The sequence below is a fragment of the Chinchilla lanigera genome, unplaced genomic scaffold, assembly GCF_000276665.1.
Source record: "Chinchilla lanigera isolate Chin_1 unplaced genomic scaffold, ChiLan1.0 scaffold00057, whole genome shotgun sequence".
NCBI lineage: Eukaryota > Metazoa > Chordata > Mammalia > Rodentia > Chinchillidae > Chinchilla > Chinchilla lanigera.
Window position 1 is genome coordinate 2,827,946 of NW_004955458.1, and position 5,346 is coordinate 2,833,291.

Here is a 5,346-nt window from a genome sequence, read left to right on the forward strand (position 1 = left end):
TAACCCCTATTTCCCTCCTTATTTACAAAGCTTTATTTTCATTTTAAACTTTTAAAATCATTTCTTTCCTTTTGCCTTCTTTCTTTTCTGCCTCCGTCTACCCTAGTTCCTCTTTCCTTTTGCAAAATTTCTTCCCATTTCACAATATCTATTGTATATCTTGGTCCTTATGTACTCCTTTAGTTTCTCACACCAGGGAGACAATGTGATATTTACACATATAAGTCCAATTTATTTCACTTAACAGTATGGTCTCAAGTTGCAATCACGTGCCTAGAAATGTCTCAAGTTTATCCTTCTTAATGGCTAAATAGTACACCACTGAATACAAAAACACATGTTTTTTATCCGTTCCTTGGTTTATGGGCACTGGGTTGTATTTAATGAATATAAACTCTATTGCTGTAAGCATACTACACTGAATGATTTTAAGGAAATTGTTCATAATTCTCTCAAATCTTTTCATACACAGAGAAATTATCTAAATGAGTAGTCAGCTAAAAAGCCACATTTCTCAATGAAATAGCAATTTCACACAAACCAAGCAAAAGTAGATATTTAGGGATTTTTATCTATGTTGCAATTCTTTTTTTTTTTTCAGTTCTGATTTGATAGGTGTTGAAGAATAGTCACATTGTAAATACTCATTTCTCTCTTCATTCCCCTAGGTCATCCACATATCCACCGGAAATGTAACATCTTGTTTTTCCTCTCAATTTCTCACATCCTCCTTTTCTTAGAGGCCCAACATAGTCCTTTTAGCACTCAGGGTTTCCTGGAGGTCCTCCTTTATTGTAGCAAACTCTTATGGTCGCAAAACATTAGAAATATTTCTTGAGGTTTTTATGACTTACCACCAGTTTTCACACACAGTGAACTTCTCATAAAGCCAAAACAAAGTGAAATCCATTTTATTTTACCTAAGCTGAGCTTCTGGAACCATGCTGTAGGTTTTTAATCATTAGCAATTTCTAATGGCCTACTTTATTAATTTGGAATGCTTAATTTACTGGTGTCACATAACACAATACAGTCATCAGCAATTAAACTTTTAGATATTGACAATTCTGTCCACAAAATGAAATCCTCACTCTTTGTGACACATGAATGAATGTCCTCACATCTCAGGGTCTGACACTTAACCTGCTCACTGTCCTAGCAACTCTATAAAATGACATTCACTAGTTACATTGATTAGGATATTTAGTTACAGTCTGAGTTTTTTCATTTTAATTTTTTAAATGTATATACTTGAAGTATATGAAGTTTACAATCATTCAGGGAAGTGTGCACGTGCACATAATACAATTTGTTTCTGTTCTTTAATCCCTTTCCACTTCACTCCCCACTCCCAACCTCCCAACCTGTCTCCTACTCAAATTCCCTTTTCCCTGTTTTTATTCTTATCAATATTATTCATCTTAGCTCCTATTTATGGCATATAATGAAATTCATTAGGTTATTAGGTTTCTGAACATGGCATATCTTTATTCTACTTATTTCCTCTTCCCCTCCCTCTCCATCTCACCCTTGGCCTCTTGGCCTTCTTCCAATTAGTAAGAGCTCCATCTCCGTGTCTCCCTCTAGCCATCCCTGATCATTCTCTTTGTTTAGACTTTATATTACTCAAATGAGGGATACCATATGGTATTTAAAGTTGTATGTCTGCTTTAGTCCACTCAGCATTATATTTTTCAGGTGCATACATTTCCTACAAATGTCTCAAATTTCAGATTCTTCATAGTAGTATTCCATCATATATAGATACTACATTTTCTTTATCTAGTGATATGTTGATGGCTATACAGACTGTTTCCAGAATTCAGCTATTACAAGTTTTGCTGCAGTAAACAATGGTATGCACATCTCATTGTAGTATGACGTCTTTAGCTCTTTGGGGAAGATACCAAGAATGGGGATAGTTGGTTCATATGGAATTCTAATTTTAGTTCTTTGAGAAATCTGAATACCATTGGGGGGGTGCATCGGGAATCAAACTCAGGACCTCACCCTCACCAGGCTAGCACTTTGACACTGAGCTAAATCCCTGCTCTCTCTATACTGATTTCCATAATGCTTGCACTAGTTTACATTCCCACTAATCTTGCCAGCATTTGTTATTTTTTGATGGATAATTTTCATTCATTCTGGAATAAGATGGAATCTTAGCATTGTCTCCATTTGCATTTCTATAATAGCCAGAGACATTGAACAGTTTTTCATCTATTTGTTGGCCACGTGTACTTCTTTCTCTGTGAAGTGTCTCTTCATTTCACTTGCCAACTGTATAAAGACCCAACTAAAAATAAAACTGCATGCCAATCGCCCAAATGTACAGAGATGCAAAAATCCTCAACAAGATATTAGCAAATAGAATGCAGCAGGTCTTCAAAAAAATCATACATCACGATCAAGTAGGTTTTATTCCAGACATGCAACGATGGTTCATGATGGAGTTGCAAAGGGATATCAATTAATGTAATATATCACATAAACAGAAACAAGGTAAAAAAAAAAAAAACACTTGATGAGGTCAATATTTCCTTGAAATATTTATCAAACACTAACGTGATCTAAATAAATTAACAATTTATACTTCATGTGTTCGTAATGATATTAACAAAAATTCCTAGAGGAGTAACTTGGAATAATGCATAGAGCACAGAGCAAGCATTTATCTAGGGTTTTCTATAAGAGCTATGATAATTCATAAGCAAATGTTAAAAGATATGGTCAGATTCTGCCATTCTGTAGCATGTAATGATAAATGGATTCAACCACTAATCACCAATGGAGTTCAAGATTTTTTTAAAATTGGTTAAAAATGTATCTCAGTTGAAAATATAAAATTCCGTTTCTGGAGTGGTCCTGCAAATAAAAAAACAAACAAACAACAATTTACACTTAATCCTAATCTTAATCCTACCCCTAAACCTGACACAAATTTCTAAACCTAAGTCTAGCAATTAGAGAAATTCATTAGGTCAAGGAGACTAGAAGATTCCAACAAAGGTGGCATATCTGCACATTTGCCTTCTTGACTGGTACACTTTCATTTTAGTTGGGCCTTTGTGATAAAAATAAAATATCACTTTTACTATTTCTAATCTCTTCTCAGCCTTTTGGCTAAAGACCAAGTACACTATTTCCACAGAATTGTTCAATAAGAAGTAAACAAGTGTATCATTCACCATGTTACAGACCCCCATCTTCCAAAATGCTTTACTGAGCACTCTTAGAGAAGCAAACTAATTCTTAAATGAAAATGTATCCCAGCCATAGTGTAGTTCTGTACAGGTGACTATGTTATTATTTATGCACAAGATATATTTATATCAAAACATGTAAGATACCTTAAATATATACAATTTTTAAATCATACTTTAATAATGCTGGAAAATAAAATGATTTGATTATGTAAATTTGTTGCTGTATTATACCAGATATGTTTGATTTTGCCAAAATATATAATACTCATTTGTATTTAAAATTCTTACAAGATGATATATCTTATTGGTTTATATAAATTTATATCAAAACATGTTACACTCAAATTACAAATATTTTATTGCCAAAATATGTGGAAAATAGTGTTAGAGAATGGCTTTTATTAACTAGTTAGAATGTCATATAAATAAAAACCATTTTGTAATATTTTTGTTAGAATATTAAAAAGGATAAATAAATATAAAGGCCAAGATGGATAACATGATGGACCAAAATCACAGGAGAATTATATATTTTTGTGGTTTTTTTTTTTTTTTTTGGTTTTTCTGTGGTACCGGGAATCGAACTTATGACCTTGCGCTTGCCAGGCAGGCACTTTGCTGCTAAGCTAAATCCCCAGCCCCGACAATTATATATTGAAATATTTAATGAGAATGAAATTACTTAAGCGCTATAAGAACATTTTAAGTGCTATGAAAGCTATGAACAAAATGTGTACATTACAGTAATTATTCTGTAACATTGTAGAATGATCCCATAAAACCAAACATACTACAGAGAATCATTTTAAAAAGTATTCTATAGAAAATTTATATATTTCAAAGGAATGCATAAATTTTAATTAGGTAAAGAACTTCATTTTGAGACAAAGTATGTTTCATGATTATTTTTATTGTGAAATATTAAGAATGAAACATTCAGAATTTTCAATTAATGGAAATAAATATTTTGTACAAGAAAATATGTAGGTTCTCTGTGGATTACAAAGATGATTGTATTCATTCTCAAAGGACGATCACAATAGAAAAGCTTTAGGACACTACTGAGACACTACAGGATGGCTTCAAGAAATCCCCCTTAGTCCACAGGAGAGCAGAGATGTGACTTGGACTTTGTCTTCTTCTCAGGAGACCAAATCATTATGAGTCAAAAAAAAGCAGGCCTGGAATATTTGAAATACAAATACAACTCCACGGAGTAGGATCCTAATTTAAGCATCTATAGTCATAAAACCTCATGTTGCCATATCTTTCTCTGTTCTTTCTTTAAATATTACTTCCTCAGCCTTCTAGGACTGTAGAACAGGTAAATACTGTATTACTACATCTTTTAAAGGTTTCTGAAATTCTGTTTTTATTTCCTCAATTCATTCCTTCCAATCATCACAAAGTAGACAAAAATAAAATTAAATTTGATTGGTGTGCTCTTTGCTGGAGTCTGACGGAGAACCAATGACTTTGTGTTCTGCCCTTCACTGTAGATTTGACAGTCTGCCGTATGCAGGGGACGCCAGTCAACATGTAGCAGACCATATGTACAGACTGGTATTCACAGTGCACTGTTTGAATAGCTGGGAATTAACTGATTACATTAAGATAAAAGGAAGCTGTGTCACTGTACATTTCTGGATGTCCTTGTGAGTGAGCGGATCCATACGCTGAGTGGTAATATGTAAGGCAAAATTACCAGGGAATAAAACACTTTTCCATAAATCCTGGTAGATAAAGATGGCTGATGTTCAATTTGAAAACATGCATGAGTTATTATCCCATGGAAGGAGTTGCAAAAATCTAAGGTAGGTATTTTTTCCCATTTATTCTCCATGCCAAAAAAATAAAAATACATATACAGCATGTCCACTTCAGCTCAAAAATAATAATATCTAAATATACTACATGCTTTTCTAGCATATCATAGAGGGTATCAAAACATTACAGACCTATGAAATTGTACACAAACACATTACAGAAAATATTTATTCTATCTTCTACTAAATATAGATAATATGTATAGAATCTTTCTATATTTCTCATATTAAATATAGAGAATGCATATTGAATGTTCTCATTATTTTGACAAAATATTAATATTAAAAATAAAATTGGCAATTAAATTAGT

General features: G+C 32.8%; 1 pseudogene; it reads left to right on the forward strand.

The window, feature by feature from the left end:
• LOC102022167 overlaps positions 1-5,346 on the forward strand; it is a 21,261-nt pseudogene that overhangs the window by 7,170 nt on the left and 8,745 nt on the right.